This window comes from Haemaphysalis longicornis, unplaced genomic scaffold (assembly GCF_048455015.1).
Source record: "Haemaphysalis longicornis isolate Haplotype H1 unplaced genomic scaffold, Haemaphysalis longicornis Haplotype H1 scaffold_8, whole genome shotgun sequence".
Classification (NCBI taxonomy): Eukaryota; Metazoa; Arthropoda; class Arachnida; order Ixodida; family Ixodidae; genus Haemaphysalis; species Haemaphysalis longicornis.
In genome coordinates this window covers 68,566,844-68,588,465 of record NW_027526445.1, presented here as the reverse complement: position 1 = coordinate 68,588,465, position 21,622 = coordinate 68,566,844, and the positions used below count along the sequence as shown (strand labels likewise).

General features: G+C 55.4%; 9 non-coding genes and 1 pseudogene across 9 annotated transcripts; all 10 read right to left on the bottom strand.

Annotated features, from left to right (window-relative positions):
* Positions 1-360: 360 nt before the first annotated feature.
* On the bottom strand, positions 361-551 carry LOC144150417 (U2 spliceosomal RNA). Its single transcript, XR_013318567.1, has one exon. It is a non-coding gene; the product is annotated as a U2 spliceosomal RNA (small nuclear RNA).
* A 1,389-nt stretch (positions 552-1,940) lies between these two features.
* Positions 1,941-2,131, bottom strand: LOC144150416 (U2 spliceosomal RNA). Its single transcript, XR_013318566.1, has one exon. It is a non-coding gene; the product is annotated as a U2 spliceosomal RNA (small nuclear RNA).
* A 1,389-nt stretch (positions 2,132-3,520) lies between these two features.
* On the bottom strand, positions 3,521-3,711 carry LOC144150415 (U2 spliceosomal RNA). Its single transcript, XR_013318565.1, has one exon. It is a non-coding gene; the product is annotated as a U2 spliceosomal RNA (small nuclear RNA).
* Positions 3,712-5,100: 1,389 nt separating this feature from the next.
* LOC144150414 (U2 spliceosomal RNA) lies at positions 5,101-5,291 on the bottom strand. Its single transcript, XR_013318564.1, has one exon. It is a non-coding gene; the product is annotated as a U2 spliceosomal RNA (small nuclear RNA).
* Positions 5,292-6,679: 1,388 nt separating this feature from the next.
* On the bottom strand, positions 6,680-6,870 carry LOC144150413 (U2 spliceosomal RNA). The gene has a single exon (XR_013318563.1). It is a non-coding gene; the product is annotated as a U2 spliceosomal RNA (small nuclear RNA).
* Positions 6,871-8,259: 1,389 nt separating this feature from the next.
* Positions 8,260-8,450, bottom strand: LOC144150412 (U2 spliceosomal RNA). The gene has a single exon (XR_013318562.1). It is a non-coding gene; the product is annotated as a U2 spliceosomal RNA (small nuclear RNA).
* A 1,388-nt stretch (positions 8,451-9,838) lies between these two features.
* On the bottom strand, positions 9,839-10,029 carry LOC144150410 (U2 spliceosomal RNA). Its single transcript, XR_013318560.1, has one exon. It is a non-coding gene; the product is annotated as a U2 spliceosomal RNA (small nuclear RNA).
* Positions 10,030-11,418: 1,389 nt separating this feature from the next.
* LOC144150320 (U2 spliceosomal RNA) lies at positions 11,419-11,611 on the bottom strand. The gene has a single exon (XR_013318498.1). It is a non-coding gene; the product is annotated as a U2 spliceosomal RNA (small nuclear RNA).
* Positions 11,612-13,306: 1,695 nt separating this feature from the next.
* On the bottom strand, positions 13,307-13,497 carry LOC144150409 (U2 spliceosomal RNA). The gene has a single exon (XR_013318559.1). It is a non-coding gene; the product is annotated as a U2 spliceosomal RNA (small nuclear RNA).
* A 1,389-nt stretch (positions 13,498-14,886) lies between these two features.
* Positions 14,887-15,049, bottom strand: LOC144150310 (U2 spliceosomal RNA; annotated as a pseudogene).
* Between the last annotated feature and the right edge of the window lie 6,573 nt (positions 15,050-21,622).

The window sequence follows — 21,622 nt, the reverse complement described above, 5'->3', positions numbered from 1 at the left end:
GTATAGGACACAGCAGCGAAGCATTATGTATGGCAAGCAATGCCTACTGCAGCGATCATTTTGTATTTACCGTTGTGGTACTTTGCGCGCTGCGAGCAGACGCATGCACGCACGTAGTTGTTTTGGACGCCATTTCCGAGTTTTATATATAACACGATGTATACGAAACAAATACCCACCGCAAACACACCACGGCACCGAAAAGCAGCAGTGCGTCGCCTGCACCAGGCGGTGTATCGAGAAATGAACTTGAACACAGCGCCAGAGAATGTCGCGAAACGCGGCGCACAGCGTGCAGTGCTTTTTTTCCCTATAGTGGTTGTTTCTCTCATTTTGGATTTGATTACAGCCCCCCGAAGGGGGTCTTGGGCCGAACCCGGCAGCAGTGCAACGCCGGGACAACCCGCGGCGCCGGAGGAGCAAGCCCCTTCACGGCGCCAAATGGCAAAAATTAGTTTAATATCTTGAGTCCAAATAGGACTCGTATCAGATATTAAGCTGATAAGAACAGATACTACACTTTGATCTTAGCCAAAAGGCCGAGAAGCGATAACGTTAATCAAATTTCTAATTAGTCTCCGACGCGCAAAGACAGCACGAGCAAAATGGTGGCCACAAGGCGAGCCCAAACATTGAGAGCCGACACTCGCTCCGCGGCGGCCGTCGCCGCGCATCGAGCTTCACCGCAAGGCTCGCGGGCACGCGTTTATAGGTTTCTGCACGTTCCTCGCGCGCGCGACAGCTAGCGATTGGCAAAAAAGCTTGTCGCAAGCAGAAACGCGCTCGCCGAACGTGCACAGTGAAACGAGATTGCGGAAAGTCGTTAAGACACGACAGAGAGGCGCAGCGCGCATCGCTTATCGTGAGCAAAGCACAAAAATCGACAACAGCCAACCCATTAAGAAAAGCAAAAAAAAAAAAAAAAAAAAAAACAAACAAACAAAAAAAAAAAAAGGAAAACATTCGCAACCCGAGTGAACATGTCGACGAGCGGCCCAGGGTGTCGGCACGGGTTGGCACGCGCGTTCCAACGGCGATATGCGGAGCACACGCGGCTGCAAGGTCTTGGTGGCGGCGGAAAAAGCAGTGCACAGCCAGGTCGCACGCTTCTTTTAGTCGAGGAAGGCGCTCGGGGCAGCGATTGCGGAGATCCGACGCGTTTCTATGGCGTCGACCTGATACTGGTGCGGGACGGTTTGCTCGGGGAGGCGAGAGCGGTGGCAGCGACGAGACGCGGCCGGCGCTTTTCTCTCTCGGCCGCGGGACCCGTGGCGCCATCTGGCGGAGGCGCGGCACAACTCGTAGCACTCGGAAAAGATGCGGGGCCAACTAGCTGTGTGTCTGTGTGCGCGCGTGCCGCACCTGTATAAACAGATTGTCTCGATCGCGTAAAAGTAGTCCTCAAACACGGAGAAAGGCCCCATTGCCAGTGCGGTACAGGGGTCAGCCCGTGGCAGTTGCGCAAGCATCGGCACTTATTTTGCTTGACCTCTAAACTGCGCGAGCGCTTCAGACGCTGCAAGCGAGCGAGCGAGCGAGAGTGTGTGTGTGTGTGACAGAGAGAGATAGAGTGTTTTCGAGTATAGGACACAGCAGCGAAGCATTATGTATGGCAAGCAATGCCTACTGCAGCGATCATTTTGTATTTACCGTTGTGGTACTTTGCGCGCTGCGAGCAGACGCATGCACGCACGTAGTTGTTTTGGACGCCATTTCCGAGTTTTATATATAACACGATGTATACGAAACAAATACCCACCGCAAACACACCACGGCACCGAAAAGCAGCAGTGCGTCGCCTGCACCAGGCGGTGTATCGAGAAATGAACTTGAACACAGCGCCAGAGAATGTCGCGAAACGCGGCGCACAGCGTGCAGTGCTTTTTTTCCCTATAGTGGTTGTTTCTCTCATTTTGGATTTGATTACAGCCCCCCGAAGGGGGTCTTGGGCCGAACCCGGCAGCAGTGCAACGCCGGGACAACCCGCGGCGCCGGAGGAGCAAGCCCCTTCACGGCGCCAAATGGCAAAAATTAGTTTAATATCTTGAGTCCAAATAGGACTCGTATCAGATATTAAGCTGATAAGAACAGATACTACACTTTGATCTTAGCCAAAAGGCCGAGAAGCGATAACGTTAATCAAATTTCTAATTAGTCTCCGACGCGCAAAGACAGCACGAGCAAAATGGTGGCCACAAGGCGAGCCCAAACATTGAGAGCCGACACTCGCTCCGCGGCGGCCGTCGCCGCGCATCGAGCTTCACCGCAAGGCTCGCGGGCACGCGTTTATAGGTTTCTGCACGTTCCTCGCGCGCGCGACAGCTAGCGATTGGCAAAAAAGCTTGTCGCAAGCAGAAACGCGCTCGCCGAACGTGCACAGTGAAACGAGATTGCGGAAAGTCGTTAAGACACGACAGAGAGGCGCAGCGCGCATCGCTTATCGTGAGCAAAGCACAAAAATCGACAACAGCCAACCCATTAAGAAAAGCAAAAAAAAAAAAAAAAAAAAAAACAAACAAACAAAAAAAAAAAAAGGAAAACATTCGCAACCCGAGTGAACATGTCGACGAGCGGCCCAGGGTGTCGGCACGGGTTGGCACGCGCGTTCCAACGGCGATATGCGGAGCACACGCGGCTGCAAGGTCTTGGTGGCGGCGGAAAAAGCAGTGCACAGCCAGGTCGCACGCTTCTTTTAGTCGAGGAAGGCGCTCGGGGCAGCGATTGCGGAGATCCGACGCGTTTCTATGGCGTCGACCTGATACTGGTGCGGGACGGTTTGCTCGGGGAGGCGAGAGCGGTGGCAGCGACGAGACGCGGCCGGCGCTTTTCTCTCTCGGCCGCGGGACCCGTGGCGCCATCTGGCGGAGGCGCGGCACAACTCGTAGCACTCGGAAAAGATGCGGGGCCAACTAGCTGTGTGTCTGTGTGCGCGCGTGCCGCACCTGTATAAACAGATTGTCTCGATCGCGTAAAAGTAGTCCTCAAACACGGAGAAAGGCCCCATTGCCAGTGCGGTACAGGGGTCAGCCCGTGGCAGTTGCGCAAGCATCGGCACTTATTTTGCTTGACCTCTAAACTGCGCGAGCGCTTCAGACGCTGCAAGCGAGCGAGCGAGCGAGAGTGTGTGTGTGTGTGACAGAGAGAGATAGAGTGTTTTCGAGTATAGGACACAGCAGCGAAGCATTATGTATGGCAAGCAATGCCTACTGCAGCGATCATTTTGTATTTACCGTTGTGGTACTTTGCGCGCTGCGAGCAGACGCATGCACGCACGTAGTTGTTTTGGACGCCATTTCCGAGTTTTATATATAACACGATGTATACGAAACAAATACCCACCGCAAACACACCACGGCACCGAAAAGCAGCAGTGCGTCGCCTGCACCAGGCGGTGTATCGAGAAATGAACTTGAACACAGCGCCAGAGAATGTCGCGAAACGCGGCGCACAGCGTGCAGTGCTTTTTTTCCCTATAGTGGTTGTTTCTCTCATTTTGGATTTGATTACAGCCCCCCGAAGGGGGTCTTGGGCCGAACCCGGCAGCAGTGCAACGCCGGGACAACCCGCGGCGCCGGAGGAGCAAGCCCCTTCACGGCGCCAAATGGCAAAAATTAGTTTAATATCTTGAGTCCAAATAGGACTCGTATCAGATATTAAGCTGATAAGAACAGATACTACACTTTGATCTTAGCCAAAAGGCCGAGAAGCGATAACGTTAATCAAATTTCTAATTAGTCTCCGACGCGCAAAGACAGCACGAGCAAAATGGTGGCCACAAGGCGAGCCCAAACATTGAGAGCCGACACTCGCTCCGCGGCGGCCGTCGCCGCGCATCGAGCTTCACCGCAAGGCTCGCGGGCACGCGTTTATAGGTTTCTGCACGTTCCTCGCGCGCGCGACAGCTAGCGATTGGCAAAAAAGCTTGTCGCAAGCAGAAACGCGCTCGCCGAACGTGCACAGTGAAACGAGATTGCGGAAAGTCGTTAAGACACGACAGAGAGGCGCAGCGCGCATCGCTTATCGTGAGCAAAGCACAAAAATCGACAACAGCCAACCCATTAAGAAAAGCAAAAAAAAAAAAAAAAAAAAAACAAACAAACAAAAAAAAAAAAAAGGAAAACATTCGCAACCCGAGTGAACATGTCGACGAGCGGCCCAGGGTGTCGGCACGGGTTGGCACGCGCGTTCCAACGGCGATATGCGGAGCACACGCGGCTGCAAGGTCTTGGTGGCGGCGGAAAAAGCAGTGCACAGCCAGGTCGCACGCTTCTTTTAGTCGAGGAAGGCGCTCGGGGCAGCGATTGCGGAGATCCGACGCGTTTCTATGGCGTCGACCTGATACTGGTGCGGGACGGTTTGCTCGGGGAGGCGAGAGCGGTGGCAGCGACGAGACGCGGCCGGCGCTTTTCTCTCTCGGCCGCGGGACCCGTGGCGCCATCTGGCGGAGGCGCGGCACAACTCGTAGCACTCGGAAAAGATGCGGGGCCAACTAGCTGTGTGTCTGTGTGCGCGCGTGCCGCACCTGTATAAACAGATTGTCTCGATCGCGTAAAAGTAGTCCTCAAACACGGAGAAAGGCCCCATTGCCAGTGCGGTACAGGGGTCAGCCCGTGGCAGTTGCGCAAGCATCGGCACTTATTTTGCTTGACCTCTAAACTGCGCGAGCGCTTCAGACGCTGCAAGCGAGCGAGCGAGCGAGAGTGTGTGTGTGTGTGACAGAGAGAGATAGAGTGTTTTCGAGTATAGGACACAGCAGCGAAGCATTATGTATGGCAAGCAATGCCTACTGCAGCGATCATTTTGTATTTACCGTTGTGGTACTTTGCGCGCTGCGAGCAGACGCATGCACGCACGTAGTTGTTTTGGACGCCATTTCCGAGTTTTATATATAACACGATGTATACGAAACAAATACCCACCGCAAACACACCACGGCACCGAAAAGCAGCAGTGCGTCGCCTGCACCAGGCGGTGTATCGAGAAATGAACTTGAACACAGCGCCAGAGAATGTCGCGAAACGCGGCGCACAGCGTGCAGTGCTTTTTTTCCCTATAGTGGTTGTTTCTCTCATTTTGGATTTGATTACAGCCCCCCGAAGGGGGTCTTGGGCCGAACCCGGCAGCAGTGCAACGCCGGGACAACCCGCGGCGCCGGAGGAGCAAGCCCCTTCACGGCGCCAAATGGCAAAAATTAGTTTAATATCTTGAGTCCAAATAGGACTCGTATCAGATATTAAGCTGATAAGAACAGATACTACACTTTGATCTTAGCCAAAAGGCCGAGAAGCGATAACGTTAATCAAATTTCTAATTAGTCTCCGACGCGCAAAGACAGCACGAGCAAAATGGTGGCCACAAGGCGAGCCCAAACATTGAGAGCCGACACTCGCTCCGCGGCGGCCGTCGCCGCGCATCGAGCTTCACCGCAAGGCTCGCGGGCACGCGTTTATAGGTTTCTGCACGTTCCTCGCGCGCGCGACAGCTAGCGATTGGCAAAAAAGCTTGTCGCAAGCAGAAACGCGCTCGCCGAACGTGCACAGTGAAACGAGATTGCGGAAAGTCGTTAAGACACGACAGAGAGGCGCAGCGCGCATCGCTTATCGTGAGCAAAGCACAAAAATCGACAACAGCCAACCCATTAAGAAAAGCAAAAAAAAAAAAAAAAAAAAAACAAACAAACAAAAAAAAAAAAAGGAAAACATTCGCAACCCGAGTGAACATGTCGACGAGCGGCCCAGGGTGTCGGCACGGGTTGGCACGCGCGTTCCAACGGCGATATGCGGAGCACACGCGGCTGCAAGGTCTTGGTGGCGGCGGAAAAAGCAGTGCACAGCCAGGTCGCACGCTTCTTTTAGTCGAGGAAGGCGCTCGGGGCAGCGATTGCGGAGATCCGACGCGTTTCTATGGCGTCGACCTGATACTGGTGCGGGACGGTTTGCTCGGGGAGGCGAGAGCGGTGGCAGCGACGAGACGCGGCCGGCGCTTTTCTCTCTCGGCCGCGGGACCCGTGGCGCCATCTGGCGGAGGCGCGGCACAACTCGTAGCACTCGGAAAAGATGCGGGGCCAACTAGCTGTGTGTCTGTGTGCGCGCGTGCCGCACCTGTATAAACAGATTGTCTCGATCGCGTAAAAGTAGTCCTCAAACACGGAGAAAGGCCCCATTGCCAGTGCGGTACAGGGGTCAGCCCGTGGCAGTTGCGCAAGCATCGGCACTTATTTTGCTTGACCTCTAAACTGCGCGAGCGCTTCAGACGCTGCAAGCGAGCGAGCGAGCGAGAGTGTGTGTGTGTGTGACAGAGAGAGATAGAGTGTTTTCGAGTATAGGACACAGCAGCGAAGCATTATGTATGGCAAGCAATGCCTACTGCAGCGATCATTTTGTATTTACCGTTGTGGTACTTTGCGCGCTGCGAGCAGACGCATGCACGCACGTAGTTGTTTTGGACGCCATTTCCGAGTTTTATATATAACACGATGTATACGAAACAAATACCCACCGCAAACACACCACGGCACCGAAAAGCAGCAGTGCGTCGCCTGCACCAGGCGGTGTATCGAGAAATGAACTTGAACACAGCGCCAGAGAATGTCGCGAAACGCGGCGCACAGCGTGCAGTGCTTTTTTTCCCTATAGTGGTTGTTTCTCTCATTTTGGATTTGATTACAGCCCCCCGAAGGGGGTCTTGGGCCGAACCCGGCAGCAGTGCAACGCCGGGACAACCCGCGGCGCCGGAGGAGCAAGCCCCTTCACGGCGCCAAATGGCAAAAATTAGTTTAATATCTTGAGTCCAAATAGGACTCGTATCAGATATTAAGCTGATAAGAACAGATACTACACTTTGATCTTAGCCAAAAGGCCGAGAAGCGATAACGTTAATCAAATTTCTAATTAGTCTCCGACGCGCAAAGACAGCACGAGCAAAATGGTGGCCACAAGGCGAGCCCAAACATTGAGAGCCGACACTCGCTCCGCGGCGGCCGTCGCCGCGCATCGAGCTTCACCGCAAGGCTCGCGGGCACGCGTTTATAGGTTTCTGCACGTTCCTCGCGCGCGCGACAGCTAGCGATTGGCAAAAAAGCTTGTCGCAAGCAGAAACGCGCTCGCCGAACGTGCACAGTGAAACGAGATTGCGGAAAGTCGTTAAGACACGACAGAGAGGCGCAGCGCGCATCGCTTATCGTGAGCAAAGCACAAAAATCGACAACAGCCAACCCATTAAGAAAAGCAAAAAAAAAAAAAAAAAAAAAACAAACAAACAAAAAAAAAAAAAAGGAAAACATTCGCAACCCGAGTGAACATGTCGACGAGCGGCCCAGGGTGTCGGCACGGGTTGGCACGCGCGTTCCAACGGCGATATGCGGAGCACACGCGGCTGCAAGGTCTTGGTGGCGGCGGAAAAAGCAGTGCACAGCCAGGTCGCACGCTTCTTTTAGTCGAGGAAGGCGCTCGGGGCAGCGATTGCGGAGATCCGACGCGTTTCTATGGCGTCGACCTGATACTGGTGCGGGACGGTTTGCTCGGGGAGGCGAGAGCGGTGGCAGCGACGAGACGCGGCCGGCGCTTTTCTCTCTCGGCCGCGGGACCCGTGGCGCCATCTGGCGGAGGCGCGGCACAACTCGTAGCACTCGGAAAAGATGCGGGGCCAACTAGCTGTGTGTCTGTGTGCGCGCGTGCCGCACCTGTATAAACAGATTGTCTCGATCGCGTAAAAGTAGTCCTCAAACACGGAGAAAGGCCCCATTGCCAGTGCGGTACAGGGGTCAGCCCGTGGCAGTTGCGCAAGCATCGGCACTTATTTTGCTTGACCTCTAAACTGCGCGAGCGCTTCAGACGCTGCAAGCGAGCGAGCGAGCGAGAGTGTGTGTGTGTGTGACAGAGAGAGATAGAGTGTTTTCGAGTATAGGACACAGCAGCGAAGCATTATGTATGGCAAGCAATGCCTACTGCAGCGATCATTTTGTATTTACCGTTGTGGTACTTTGCGCGCTGCGAGCAGACGCATGCACGCACGTAGTTGTTTTGGACGCCATTTCCGAGTTTTATATATAACACGATGTATACGAAACAAATACCCACCGCAAACACACCACGGCACCGAAAAGCAGCAGTGCGTCGCCTGCACCAGGCGGTGTATCGAGAAATGAACTTGAACACAGCGCCAGAGAATGTCGCGAAACGCGGCGCACAGCGTGCAGTGCTTTTTTTCCCTATAGTGGTTGTTTCTCTCATTTTGGATTTGATTACAGCCCCCCGAAGGGGGTCTTGGGCCGAACCCGGCAGCAGTGCAACGCCGGGACAACCCGCGGCGCCGGAGGAGCAAGCCCCTTCACGGCGCCAAATGGCAAAAATTAGTTTAATATCTTGAGTCCAAATAGGACTCGTATCAGATATTAAGCTGATAAGAACAGATACTACACTTTGATCTTAGCCAAAAGGCCGAGAAGCGATAACGTTAATCAAATTTCTAATTAGTCTCCGACGCGCAAAGACAGCACGAGCAAAATGGTGGCCACAAGGCGAGCCCAAACATTGAGAGCCGACACTCGCTCCGCGGCGGCCGTCGCCGCGCATCGAGCTTCACCGCAAGGCTCGCGGGCACGCGTTTATAGGTTTCTGCACGTTCCTCGCGCGCGCGACAGCTAGCGATTGGCAAAAAAGCTTGTCGCAAGCAGAAACGCGCTCGCCGAACGTGCACAGTGAAACGAGATTGCGGAAAGTCGTTAAGACACGACAGAGAGGCGCAGCGCGCATCGCTTATCGTGAGCAAAGCACAAAAATCGACAACAGCCAACCCATTAAGAAAAGCAAAAAAAAAAAAAAAAAAAAACAAACAAACAAAAAAAAAAAAAAGGAAAACATTCGCAACCCGAGTGAACATGTCGACGAGCGGCCCAGGGTGTCGGCACGGGTTGGCACGCGCGTTCCAACGGCGATATGCGGAGCACACGCGGCTGCAAGGTCTTGGTGGCGGCGGAAAAAGCAGTGCACAGCCAGGTCGCACGCTTCTTTTAGTCGAGGAAGGCGCTCGGGGCAGCGATTGCGGAGATCCGACGCGTTTCTATGGCGTCGACCTGATACTGGTGCGGGACGGTTTGCTCGGGGAGGCGAGAGCGGTGGCAGCGACGAGACGCGGCCGGCGCTTTTCTCTCTCGGCCGCGGGACCCGTGGCGCCATCTGGCGGAGGCGCGGCACAACTCGTAGCACTCGGAAAAGATGCGGGGCCAACTAGCTGTGTGTCTGTGTGCGCGCGTGCCGCACCTGTATAAACAGATTGTCTCGATCGCGTAAAAGTAGTCCTCAAACACGGAGAAAGGCCCCATTGCCAGTGCGGTACAGGGGTCAGCCCGTGGCAGTTGCGCAAGCATCGGCACTTATTTTGCTTGACCTCTAAACTGCGCGAGCGCTTCAGACGCTGCAAGCGAGCGAGCGAGCGAGAGTGTGTGTGTGTGTGACAGAGAGAGATAGAGTGTTTTCGAGTATAGGACACAGCAGCGAAGCATTATGTATGGCAAGCAATGCCTACTGCAGCGATCATTTTGTATTTACCGTTGTGGTACTTTGCGCGCTGCGAGCAGACGCATGCACGCACGTAGTTGTTTTGGACGCCATTTCCGAGTTTTATATATAACACGATGTATACGAAACAAATACCCACCGCAAACACACCACGGCACCGAAAAGCAGCAGTGCGTCGCCTGCACCAGGCGGTGTATCGAGAAATGAACTTGAACACAGCGCCAGAGAATGTCGCGAAACGCGGCGCACAGCGTGCAGTGCTTTTTTTCCCTATAGTGGTTGTTTCTCTCATTTTGGATTTGATTACAGCCCCCCGAAGGGGGTCTTGGGCCGAACCCGGCAGCAGTGCAACGCCGGGACAACCCGCGGCGCCGGAGGAGCAAGCCCCTTCACGGCGCCAAATGGCAAAAATTAGTTTAATATCTTGAGTCCAAATAGGACTCGTATCAGATATTAAGCTGATAAGAACAGATACTACACTTTGATCTTAGCCAAAAGGCCGAGAAGCGATAACGTTAATCAAATTTCTAATTAGTCTCCGACGCGCAAAGACAGCACGAGCAAAATGGTGGCCACAAGGCGAGCCCAAACATTGAGAGCCGACACTCGCTCCGCGGCGGCCGTCGCCGCGCATCGAGCTTCACCGCAAGGCTCGCGGGCACGCGTTTATAGGTTTCTGCACGTTCCTCGCGCGCGCGACAGCTAGCGATTGGCAAAAAAGCTTGTCGCAAGCAGAAACGCGCTCGCCGAACGTGCACAGTGAAACGAGATTGCGGAAAGTCGTTAAGACACGACAGAGAGGCGCAGCGCGCATCGCTTATCGTGAGCAAAGCACAAAAATCGACAACAGCCAACCCATTAAGAAAAGCAAAAAAAAAAAAAAAAAAAAAACAAACAAACAAAAAAAAAAAAAAGGAAAACATTCGCAACCCGAGTGAACATGTCGACGAGCGGCCCAGGGTGTCGGCACGGGTTGGCACGCGCGTTCCAACGGCGATATGCGGAGCACACGCGGCTGCAAGGTCTTGGTGGCGGCGGAAAAAGCAGTGCACAGCCAGGTCGCACGCTTCTTTTAGTCGAGGAAGGCGCTCGGGGCAGCGATTGCGGAGATCCGACGCGTTTCTATGGCGTCGACCTGATACTGGTGCGGGACGGTTTGCTCGGGGAGGCGAGAGCGGTGGCAGCGACGAGACGCGGCCGGCGCTTTTCTCTCTCGGCCGCGGGACCCGTGGCGCCATCTGGCGGAGGCGCGGCACAACTCGTAGCACTCGGAAAAGATGCGGGGCCAACTAGCTGTGTGTCTGTGTGCGCGCGTGCCGCACCTGTATAAACAGATTGTCTCGATCGCGTAAAAGTAGTCCTCAAACACGGAGAAAGGCCCCATTGCCAGTGCGGTACAGGGGTCAGCCCGTGGCAGTTGCGCAAGCATCGGCACTTATTTTGCTTGACCTCTAAACTGCGCGAGCGCTTCAGACGCTGCAAGCGAGCGAGCGAGCGAGAGTGTGTGTGTGTGTGACAGAGAGAGATAGAGTGTTTTCGAGTATAGGACACAGCAGCGAAGCATTATGTATGGCAAGCAATGCCTACTGCAGCGATCATTTTGTATTTACCGTTGTGGTACTTTGCGCGCTGCGAGCAGACGCATGCACGCACGTAGTTGTTTTGGACGCCATTTCCGAGTTTTATATATAACACGATGTATACGAAACAAATACCCACCGCAAACACACCACGGCACCGAAAAGCAGCAGTGCGTCGCCTGCACCAGGCGGTGTATCGAGAAATGAACTTGAACACAGCGCCAGAGAATGTCGCGAAACGCGGCGCACAGCGTGCAGTGCTTTTTTTCCCTATAGTGGTTGTTTCTCTCATTTTGGATTTGATTACAGCCCCCCGAAGGGGGTCTTGGGCCGAACCCGGCAGCAGTGCAACGCCGGGACAACCCGCGGCGCCGGAGGAGCAAGCCCCTTCACGGCGCCAAATGGCAAAAATTAGTTTAATATCTTGAGTCCAAATAGGACTCGTATCAGATATTAAGCTGATAAGAACAGAGTTTTTATTGCATGTTCTTCACATTTGATTTCGCAAATGATTTAAATTATACATGTTTTAATTGTATACAGTAGAAAAATAAGAGGAAAAAAGAAGATAGAAAAAAGAAGAATATGTACAATTTATAAGCGCCCAAATAGGGTTGTTAAAGAATTTATACAAAAACTATTTACAACAACAGCAAGAAATTATACAACACTATAAAAACAATAAAAAAAAATAATAATAAATAAATAAATAAAAAAAAGAAAAGAAAGGAAAAAAAAAGGCGGATAAAAAAAAAAAAAAAAAAAAAAAAAAAAAAAAAAAAAAAACACTTTGATCTTAGCCAAAAGGCCGAGAAGCGATAACGTTAATCAAATTTCTAATTAGTCTCCGACGCGCAAAGACAGCACGAGCAAAATGGTGGCCACAAGGCGAGCCCAAACATTGAGAGCCGACACTCGCTCCGCGGCGGCCGTCGCCGCGCATCGAGCTTCACCGCAAGGCTCGCGGGCACGCGTTTATAGGTTTCTGCACGTTCCTCGCGCGCGCGACAGCTAGCGATTGGCAAAAAAGCTTGTCGCAAGCAGAAACGCGCTCGCCGAACGTGCACAGTGAAACGAGATTGCGGAAAGTCGTTAAGACACGACAGAGAGGCGCAGCGCGCATCGCTTATCGTGAGCAAAGCACAAAAATCGACAACAGCCAACCCATTAAGAAAAGCAAAAAAAAAAAAAAAAAAAAACAAACAAACAAAAAAAAAAAAAAGGAAAACATTCGCAACCCGAGTGAACATGTCGACGAGCGGCCCAGGGTGTCGGCACGGGTTGGCACGCGCGTTCCAACGGCGATATGCGGAGCACACGCGGCTGCAAGGTCTTGGTGGCGGCGGAAAAAGCAGTGCACAGCCAGGTCGCACGCTTCTTTTAGTCGAGGAAGGCGCTCGGGGCAGCGATTGCGGAGATCCGACGCGTTTCTATGGCGTCGACCTGATACTGGTGCGGGACGGTTTGCTCGGGGAGGCGAGAGCGGTGGCAGCGACGAGACGCGGCCGGCGCTTTTCTCTCTCGGCCGCGGGACCCGTGGCGCCATCTGGCGGAGGCGCGGCACAACTCGTAGCACTCGGAAAAGATGCGGGGCCAACTAGCTGTGTGTCTGTGTGCGCGCGTGCCGCACCTGTATAAACAGATTGTCTCGATCGCGTAAAAGTAGTCCTCAAACACGGAGAAAGGCCCCATTGCCAGTGCGGTACAGGGGTCAGCCCGTGGCAGTTGCGCAAGCATCGGCACTTATTTTGCTTGACCTCTAAACTGCGCGAGCGCTTCAGACGCTGCAAGCGAGCGAGCGAGCGAGAGTGTGTGTGTGTGTGACAGAGAGAGATAGAGTGTTTTCGAGTATAGGACACAGCAGCGAAGCATTATGTATGGCAAGCAATGCCTACTGCAGCGATCATTTTGTATTTACCGTTGTGGTACTTTGCGCGCTGCGAGCAGACGCATGCACGCACGTAGTTGTTTTGGACGCCATTTCCGAGTTTTATATATAACACGATGTATACGAAACAAATACCCACCGCAAACACACCACGGCACCGAAAAGCAGCAGTGCGTCGCCTGCACCAGGCGGTGTATCGAGAAATGAACTTGAACACAGCGCCAGAGAATGTCGCGAAACGCGGCGCACAGCGTGCAGTGCTTTTTTTCCCTATAGTGGTTGTTTCTCTCATTTTGGATTTGATTACAGCCCCCCGAAGGGGGTCTTGGGCCGAACCCGGCAGCAGTGCAACGCCGGGACAACCCGCGGCGCCGGAGGAGCAAGCCCCTTCACGGCGCCAAATGGCAAAAATTAGTTTAATATCTTGAGTCCAAATAGGACTCGTATCAGATATTAAGCTGATAAGAACAGATACTACACTTTGATCTTAGCCAAAAGGCCGAGAAGCGATAACGTTAATCAAATTTCTAATTAGTCTCCGACGCGCAAAGACAGCACGAGCAAAATGGTGGCCACAAGGCGAGCCCAAACATTGAGAGCCGACACTCGCTCCGCGGCGGCCGTCGCCGCGCATCGAGCTTCACCGCAAGGCTCGCGGGCACGCGTTTATAGGTTTCTGCACGTTCCTCGCGCGCGCGACAGCTAGCGATTGGCAAAAAAGCTTGTCGCAAGCAGAAACGCGCTCGCCGAACGTGCACAGTGAAACGAGATTGCGGAAAGTCGTTAAGACACGACAGAGAGGCGCAGCGCGCATCGCTTATCGTGAGCAAAGCACAAAAATCGACAACAGCCAACCCATTAAGAAAAGCAAAAAAAAAAAAAAAAAAAAAACAAACAAACAAAAAAAAAAAAAAGGAAAACATTCGCAACCCGAGTGAACATGTCGACGAGCGGCCCAGGGTGTCGGCACGGGTTGGCACGCGCGTTCCAACGGCGATATGCGGAGCACACGCGGCTGCAAGGTCTTGGTGGCGGCGGAAAAAGCAGTGCACAGCCAGGTCGCACGCTTCTTTTAGTCGAGGAAGGCGCTCGGGGCAGCGATTGCGGAGATCCGACGCGTTTCTATGGCGTCGACCTGATACTGGTGCGGGACGGTTTGCTCGGGGAGGCGAGAGCGGTGGCAGCGACGAGACGCGGCCGGCGCTTTTCTCTCTCGGCCGCGGGACCCGTGGCGCCATCTGGCGGAGGCGCGGCACAACTCGTAGCACTCGGAAAAGATGCGGGGCCAACTAGCTGTGTGTCTGTGTGCGCGCGTGCCGCACCTGTATAAACAGATTGTCTCGATCGCGTAAAAGTAGTCCTCAAACACGGAGAAAGGCCCCATTGCCAGTGCGGTACAGGGGTCAGCCCGTGGCAGTTGCGCAAGCATCGGCACTTATTTTGCTTGACCTCTAAACTGCGCGAGCGCTTCAGACGCTGCAAGCGAGCGAGCGAGCGAGAGTGTGTGTGTGTGTGACAGAGAGAGATAGAGTGTTTTCGAGTATAGGACACAGCAGCGAAGCATTATGTATGGCAAGCAATGCCTACTGCAGCGATCATTTTGTATTTACCGTTGTGGTACTTTGCGCGCTGCGAGCAGACGCATGCACGCACGTAGTTGTTTTGGACGCCATTTCCGAGTTTTATATATAACACGATGTATACGAAACAAATACCCACCGCAAACACACCACGGCACCGAAAAGCAGCAGTGCGTCGCCTGCACCAGGCGGTGTATCGAGAAATGAACTTGAACACAGCGCCAGAGAATGTCGCGAAACGCGGCGCACAGCGTGCAGTGCTTTTTTTCCCTATAGTGGTTGTTTCTCTCATTTTGGATTTGATTACAGCCCCCCGAAGGGGGTCTTGGGCCGAACCCGGCAGCAGTGCAACGCCGGGACAACCCGCGGCGCCGGAGGAGCAAGCCCCTTCACGGCGCCAAATGGCAAAAATTAGTTTAATATCTTGAGTCCAAATAGGACTCGTATCAGATATTAAGCTGATAAGAACAGATGAAAAGAGAAGTTTATTTCATCTCTGAAACAAGGTACAGGGTTCACATACAACCAGAATGACTTTTCCTTTGGAAACCAACATTGTTTCAGGCACGCAAGCGCAAGGCTCGCTGTGCAGCACCCATTGTGCACACAACTCTATATAATTATCCAGGGGTGCTCTGAGCGGCTTTCACACTCAAGTCGCTCCCCCGCGCAGACGAAAACCCGCATCAGCAGCCATACACACATTCATAACAAGGCATGCGCGGTGTAAACATTGTCGTTCTACTCCACCGCCTTGCCAACAAATCAACTGGAAGGAAATGTGCGCCCTGGCGCCGTCAAAATGAAGGGTCATGACACGCGATTTTCTTTCGCGCAATTAACTTCACACCAGGCAGACGCCGGCCGACGTGACAAAGCACAAGAGAACGACGTCACTCCCCTCCCCCCGTGAATATTCACGTCTGATAATCCTGCTGACCTTTAGGCCAGCGCCAAGTACTTCGCTCAAACACTTGAAACATCACAAAACAACTTTCAACGCTGTGCGCGCTGCACACTCGGTGCAACACGCACTTACAACAAAATTCGTCCATCAATACACGGCGAGAGCGGCCCCGGTCATGGCATATACAAGTTCCCCAAGCGGCACGCCGCTCCTGGGCGTCCCGCCTCTGCAGCGCATTATGCACCCGATTGCACACTTATGCATGCGCGAGGCGCGGTGGGCGGAGCTTACTATGTTAACTCGCCTCCTCCGCAGCCCGCGTCGGTTTGTTTACATTGACATACGCGTGGTTTCGTGTGCTGTGTTTACAGCTGGACGCGCTCTATCCTGCGCTCTGAGGACGTTAATAGTCCACTACTTCGACCTGTAGCTGGCCGTGTTCCACCCTGATAAACCTAGTGGACCATCGTCTGAGGAATGCGTCCTCCCCCAGCGCTACGAGTTCATTCTCTAGGTGTTGCAGCAGCCGCGCTCGCACTTTAAGCAGCATGGGGTACATGGCTCTGTGTGGCCGAGCTCGCAAAGAAGCTACCCCCCGCCTGCTCCATAGTACGAGTGCGCCGACCCCCAACAGGAAACAGACGAATGCGTCTCGTGAACGCGTGTGGGTGCCCAGGGAAATCCCGAACATCCGCGTCATAAGACGCCAGAACGTCTTGGCAACACGACAGTCGCGCAGCGCGTGTCCTAACGTCTCTCGTTCGCCGCACTGCGGGCAACTCGCGTTCGGCGCAACTCCCCACCTGGCAAGCTGGTCGCCCGTGGGCAGCACCCCCCATCCACGCCTCCACCCGAAGTCGCGAACGTCAGGAGGGAGCGCGCTGGAAGTGAGGAGCTTCCAGTCTGCCCCTTGCGCTTGCTGCAGCTGTTCCGCGCTCAGTCGCTTGACCGCTAACTGTTCGCAGAGCTCCGTTGGCTTCGTGGCCAGGACGCTTGCCTCAGGAAGCTCCGCGTTCAGCTGGCGATTGAAGCGCAACAGGTAGCTGTAGAATGGAGGTGGATGCTCCGCCGTCGGCCCCCCTGCGCTGGCCTCAACGAAATCGCGCCTTGACGTGCCCAGAAAGTACTCGATGAGTGGCCTTCCCGGGTAATCCTCGTTCTCTAACAGCCCTCGGAAGCAGCGCAAGGCGAGGATGCCGCTGAGAGTCTCCAAGTGGGGAATGCTGAACCCTCCCAGGTTGCGTGGAAGGCGCAACACTGCCCGCTTGACGCGCTCTGTTTTCCCCGCCCAGAAGAACGAGCCAAGCATGGTGGCCAGCCTCCTCGTCACTCTCGTCGGCGGGCGTGCCACACGAGCAACGTACATAAAGGCGGCGGAAACGCACGACCTTATGACGAAGCTCCGCTCCGCCAACGAAAGCTGGAACTGAGAAGCCACCTCCAGCCTGACTTCCGCCTTCCCTAGCAGCTCGCGCCAGCTCTCGTCTGCGACCTCCCCGGACGCGTGGAATGTCACGCCCAGCACTCGCACGGCTGCCACCCACTCCACATCCCCGGCCAGGTCTGACGCGAACGCGCCGAAACGCAACGCCTTACTCTTGCCCCTGTTCAATTGGGCGCCAGACAGCTCGCTGTACAAACCAAACAGCCGTAGAAACGCTGCGTAGCTGTCTTCGTCCCGCAAGAACAGGGACACGTCGTCCGCATAGGCGGAGACTTTCACCTGACCCTGGCCGGGTAGTGGGAACCCCCTGATCGCGACGGAATCTGCCACGCGCCTAAGCAGCGGGTCAATACATATCGCGAACAGCATGGGCGAGAGCGGGCAGCCCTGCCTTATGCCGCGCGTGACGGCGAACGGGTCGCTGAGGGCGTTGTTGACAATCAGGGTAGAAGTCAAATTCGTGTAAAGGGCTGCCAGCCTCCCCACGAAAACCTGTGGGAAGCCAAAGCAGCCCAGCGCAGCGAACATATACCGGTGCTCGACCCGATCAAAGGCTTTTGCCTGGTCGATCGAGACGAAACACCCGGCTATGCCCGTGCGCGTCGCAAACGTGAAAAGGTCTCTGGTCAGGGAGAGGGCGGAGAACCCTGTCCTGCCCGGAACACTGCAGGCCTGGTACAAGCTGATGACATGCGGGAGGGTGGCGCTAACGCGCTTCGCCAACAGCGATGCCACCAGCCTGTAGTCGGCGTTCAGCAGCGTGATGGGCCGGTACGCGCTCGGCTCCGCAGGGTCTCCGCCCGGTTTCAAGATCAGGAAGACCCGACCCGCGGTGAACGAGTCAGGTCTGCGTCCACATTCAAGAAATTCGTTCACCATCCGCAGAAGCGGTGCTTTGAGCGCGGGGAAGAGGACTTTGTAAAACGATAGGGGGATGCCGTCCGGCCCAGGGGCCGAGGCATCGTTCATCCCCTTCAGTACCTCCCACACCTCCTCGCACGTGGCGGGCGTGGTCAGCCGCTCCGCCAAGTGGTCTGGTACTAAAGGTAAGTCCCCGCAAAATGCCCTCACCGCTTCTGGGAGGCGCGCCCCGTCCTGAACATCACTCTCCGACGTAAACAAACGCGCGAAGTGGCCTGCAAAGACCGCGCGAATGTCGTTCACGTCGGAGCTGACACTTCCGTCGGGCAGCCCTACGTGAGGCACGCGCGCTGGCCCTTCCTCGTCGATCGCGCCTGCCCTAATGTGCCGAAGCACCGCGGGGTCCGCGATCGGCCTGCCTAAGACAAGAGCGCGGCTAGCAGCGCGCGACGACTGCCGCAAGAGGCGGTCGTACCGCGCTTTCAGGAGAGCCGCGTAGTCGCGCATCGCGAAGGTGAGCGTGCCCGCGCCCTGAACGATTCGCAACCTGCGGAGCGTCTCGTTCAGTTCGCGGGTGATGCGGACCTTACGCTCGCGCCCTGCCCTGACCAGCACCTCTCGAAAGCTCTCCTTCAGCGCGTCCCAACCTCTCTCCTCCCCCACCTCTGCCGCCAACGCGCTTTTAATGCCAGCCACGCTCGTGGGGTCAGTCATAAGGCAGGGGTCCATCCGCCACAAGTCCTGGCGGGGGCCTAGCTCCGCGCATTGAAGCCTGACCGACACAGGCGCATGGTCAGAAATGCGCGGCGCGTCGTCAGGGAAAGTGAGCACCTGACAGCTCTCCAGGCACCTGATTAGCTCAGGCGGCAAGAAAAACTTGTCTAGCCTGCTCCCCGACCGCCCCCTTGACCAGGTGGCTGCGAATTCGTGACCATGAAGGTGCACCCAAGCATCCCGCAGCCTAAACTGCCCCACGAGCTCGCTCAACGCGCGCGCACCTCGATAGGGCTTGCCCTGACCCGGCCCGCGAACATCTCGTACAGGATCCAACACACAGTTGAAGTCACCGACCAAAAACGTAGGATAACAATCGAGAAAATAAACATCGAGTGAACTAAAAAAGTCAGAAGAAAGGTTGCGCTGCGCAGGCGCGTACACGTTAACAGCGCGCACACGCTGCGAGCCAAGCACAAATTCGACCGCGATAGTGCGGCCGTCTAAACCAAAGATAACGTGCGCTTTCTGGCGAAGCGCAGCACGCAAAAATACAACGCCTACGCCGCAAGAAACCGAGTTTGAAAGCGAGAAAAAAGCATCAACCGAAAACCGCGAGCGAAATAAAGATACATCAAGAGGCGAACGAAAATTGCACTCTTGAAGAAACAACACGTCAACGTTTTGCGCCCGTGCGAAGTGCATAATTTCCCTTTGCTTGTCCAGGCCGCGGAAGCCTTGGGCATTCAAAGAAATAAGATGCACTAGCATTATAATAAAATATGGCACTACTTGCATTGACATGTGTTTCTCTTAAACAAAATACAACTCAGGTTGGTCGGGACTTCTTACTGTGTTCTTTGGCACCGTCGGAGTCGCTGCTCGAGGGCGGGCCTCGCTTGGAAGGGTCTTTGGTTAGGTCCATGTCCTGCACGGCGCCGTCGGCGGCGTCGCCTGCGCTGCTGGGGGGTGGCGCTCGACGGTCCGGCGGAGCACTCGCGGGCGCTGTCGCCGAGGGGGACGTGGGCTTGGCCGTGGAGGGCGGGGCCGCGGGGCGTACCACGCCGCTCGCGCCAGGCAACGCCGGCTTGGCGGCCTTTGCGCTCGCGCGGCTGGTTACCCCGCGTCCTCTCGGAGGCAGGGGCGTCGTCTTAGTCGTGTTGTGGTCGTCGAGGTTGGGTTGTTGCGCCTCTGAGACGGCGGGTGTGTCGCCCTGGTGTTCCGCGCTGGTCTCCGCGACACTGTCGCTGTCCCCGAAGGGCGAGAGCGGCGAGGAAACTTCGTCCAGGGTGAACGAGGCGTTGTCGTCGTCGGTGTCGTCTTGTTCGGTGGCCGCGTCTTCCGCCTCGAATTCCGGGTTGCCGCTTGCGCCTGGCTGTTCCCCTGCGCCGCCGGAAAGGGCCGGAAACTCCTCCAGCGCGGCGGCGTACGATCGGGGCTTGATGCAGTCGGCGGTCGCGTGGTGGCCGCCACACTTGCGGCACCCGGCGGTGCAGCTCTCTGCGACGTGCCCGAAGGCCCGGCAGCGGTCGCACCAGGGGGCTTTGCACTCTCCACGGTTGTGGCCGGGCTGATCACACCTGGAACACACGCGCTTAACCCCCCGGTACTCGAACTGCACCCGGCACCCGCGCACAAACATGAAGTTCGGCACGGGCTTGTGCATTTCAAGCTTGATGTTGCGGGTTCCGTTGTCGACGGTCGGGTGGCCTTTAAAAGTCTGGTCCGTGATGCTGATGACTCGTCCGAAGGGGGCGAGTGCAGCCGCCAGGTCATCATTACTTACAAACAGTTTGAGCCGCAAGGCAGTCATGAAGACCACCTGCGGCCCAACACAGGTTGTCGAGCACTTCTCTCCGAGGATTGTGATGTCCCCGGCCGTGTTGAGCTTCTCTGCAGCGGCCGCCGAAGCTACCGCTGCACAGAATCGAGTCGCACCTTGATGTTGGAGGGCTCGCAGTCCTCCAGGTCCCAAGGCCAGGTGGAAACCGTCGATTATGTCATCGATGGTGGCCTCCTTAGGAGCACTGAACTCGAAGCAGTGCTCCTTTGGAGGCGGCGCTCGGAACTTCATTGCGCGGCGTTGGCTTCCCCGCAGCGCAGCGCGCCGTGCGGGGAAGCGCACTTGCGCTCGCTTTGGGGCAACTTGTAGCTCGTGCGACTTCTACTGCGACCTGAGGCCGCGCCGTTGCTCTCACAAGAAAAAAACTAAGTCAGGATCGCTGTGACGACCGTCCGGGACTATGTAGCACCCTTAGCCAAAAGGCCGAGAAGCGATAACGTTAATCAAATTTCTAATTAGTCTCCGACGCGCAAAGACAGCACGAGCAAAATGGTGGCCACAAGGCGAGCCCAAACATTGAGAGCCGACACTCGCTCCGCGGCGGCCGTCGCCGCGCATCGAGCTTCACCGCAAGGCTCGCGGGCACGCGTTTATAGGTTTCTGCACGTTCCTCGCGCGCGCGACAGCTAGCGATTGGCAAAAAAGCTTGTCGCAAGCAGAAACGCGCTCGCCGAACGTGCACAGTGAAACGAGATTGCGGAAAGTCGTTAAGACACGACAGAGAGGCGCAGCGCGCATCGCTTATCGTGAGCAAAGCACAAAAATCGACAACAGCCAACCCATTAAGAAAAGCAAAAAAAAAAAAAAAAAAAAAACAAACAAACAAAAAAAAAAAAAGGAAAACATTCGCAACCCGAGTGAACATGTCGACGAGCGGCCCAGGGTGTCGGCACGGGTTGGCACGCGCGTTCCAACGGCGATATGCGGAGCACACGCGGCTGCAAGGTCTTGGTGGCGGCGGAAAAAGCAGTGCACAGCCAGGTCGCACGCTTCTTTTAGTCGAGGAAGGCGCTCGGGGCAGCGATTGCGGAGATCCGACGCGTTTCTATGGCGTCGACCTGATACTGGTGCGGGACGGTTTGCTCGGGGAGGCGAGAGCGGTGGCAGCGACGAGACGCGGCCGGCGCTTTTCTCTCTCGGCCGCGGGACCCGTGGCGCCATCTGGCGGAGGCGCGGCACAACTCGTAGCACTCGGAAAAGATGCGGGGCCAACTAGCTGTGTGTCTGTGTGCGCGCGTGCCGCACCTGTATAAACAGATTGTCTCGATCGCGTAAAAGTAGTCCTCA